Below are 2160 nucleotides of genomic sequence, written 5' to 3' on the forward strand. Positions count from 1 at the left end.
GAGGAGTGCGCTCTGTCAATGAGGAGTGCCCACTGTCAATGAGTGCCCCCCGCCAATGACGAATGACCCCTGTCAATGAGGAGTGTCCCCTGTCAATGAGGAGCTTGCCCCGTCTATAAAGTGGACCCTCTGTCAATGAGGAGTGCCCACGCAAATGAGGAGTAGCCCCTGCCAATGACGAGTGCCCCCTGTCAATGAGGAGACCCCCCTCTCAATGAGGAGTGCCCCCTGTCATTGAGGAGTACACCCTGTCATTGAGGAATGCCCCTGTCAATGAGAAGTGCACCGGGTCAATAAGGAGTGCACGCCCCCCCCCCCCCCCCCCACGTCAATGAGGAGTGCCCCCTGTTAATGAGAAGTGCCCGCTGTCAATGTGGAGTAAACCCCTGGCAATGAGGTGTGCCCCCACGGCTCTGAAGAGTGCTCCCTGTCAATGAGGAGTGCCCCCGTCAATAAGGAGTGCACCCACCCCCCCGTCAATGAGGAGTGTCCCCTGTCAATAAGCAGTGCCCCTGTCAATGTGGAGGACCCACAGTCAATGAGGAGTGCCCTCTGCCAATGAGGATTGCCCCCTGTCAATGAGGAGCTTCCCCGTCTATAAAGTGGACCCTCTGTCAATGAGGAGTGCCCCCTGTCAATGAGGAGTGCCCACGCCAATGAGGAGAACCCCCTGTCAATGAGGAGTGCCCCCTTTCAATGAGGAGACCCCCCTGTCAACAAGGAGTGCCCCTGTCAATGAGGAGTACCCACTGTCAATGAGGAATGCCCCTGTCAATGAGAAGTGCCCCGGGTCAATACGGAGTGCACCCCCCCCCCGTCAATGAGGAGTGCCCCCTGTTAATGAGAAGTGCCCGCTGTCAATGAGGAGTAAACCGCTGTCAATGAGGTGTGCCCCCCCCGTCTCTGAAGAGTGCTCCCTGTCAATGAGGAGTGCCCCCGTCAATAAGAAGTGCCCCCCCGTCAATGAGGAGTGCCCCCTGTCAATGTGAATTGGCCGCTGTCAATCAGGAGTGCCCCCTGTCAATGAGGAGTGCCACCTGTCAATAAGGAGAGCCCCCTGTCAATGATGAATTTCCCCCCGTCAATGAGGAGTGTCCCCCCCGTCAATGAGCACTGATCGCCCCCGTCAAAGAGGAGTGCCCCCTGTCAATGAGAAGGGACCCCTGTCAATGAGGAGTGCCCCCTGTCAATGAGGAGTGCCCCCCCCCCGTCTCTGAAGAGTGCCCCCTGTCAATGAGGAGTGTGCCCCGTCAATAAGGAGTGACCGCCCGTCAATGAGTAGTGCCGCCGTTAACGAGGAGTGCCAGCTGTCAATGAGGAGTGCCCCCTGTCAATGAGGAGTGCCCCCCGTCTCTGAAGTGTGACCCCTGTCAATGAGGAGTGCCCCAGGTCACAAAGGAGTGACCCGCCGTCAAAGAGGAGCGCCCCCTGTCAATGAGAAGTGCCCGCTGAGAATGAGGCGTGCCCCCTGTCAATGAAGAGTGCCCCTGTCAATGGGTTTTGCACCCGGTGAATGCGGAGTGCCCCCTGTCAATGAGGAGTGCCCGCTATCAACTATGAGTGCCCCCGTCAATGTGGACTGCCCACTGTCAATGAGGTGTGTCCCCTGTCAACGAGGAGTGGCCGCTGTCAATGAGGAGTGCCCGCTGAAAATGAGGAGTGCGCTCTGTCAATGAGGAGTGCCCACTGTCAATGAGTGCCCCCCGCCAATGACGAATGACCCCTGTCAATGAGGAGTGTCCCCTGTCAATGAGGAGCTTGCCCCGTCTATAAAGTGGACCCTCTGTCAATGAGGAGTGCCCACGCAAATGAGGAGTAGCCCCTGCCAATGACGAGTGCCCCCTGTCAATGAGGAGACCCCCCTCTCAATGAGGAGTGCCCCCTGTCATTGAGGAGTACCCCCTGTCATTGAGGAATGCCCCTGTCAATGAGAAGTGCACCGGGTCAATAAGGAGTGCACGCCCCCCCCCCCCCCCACGTCAATGAGGAGTGCCCCCTGTTCATGAGAAGTGCCTGCTGTCAATGTGGAGTAAACCCCTGGCAATGAGGTGTGCCCCAACGGCTCTGAAGAGTGCTCCCTGTCAATGAGGAGTGCCCCCGTCAATAAGGAGTGCACCCACCCCCCCGTCAATGAGGAGTGTCCCCTGTCAATAAGCAGTG

Source organism: Mustelus asterias, unplaced genomic scaffold, assembly GCF_964213995.1.
Source record: "Mustelus asterias unplaced genomic scaffold, sMusAst1.hap1.1 HAP1_SCAFFOLD_143, whole genome shotgun sequence".
NCBI classification, from domain to species: domain Eukaryota; kingdom Metazoa; phylum Chordata; class Chondrichthyes; order Carcharhiniformes; family Triakidae; genus Mustelus; species Mustelus asterias.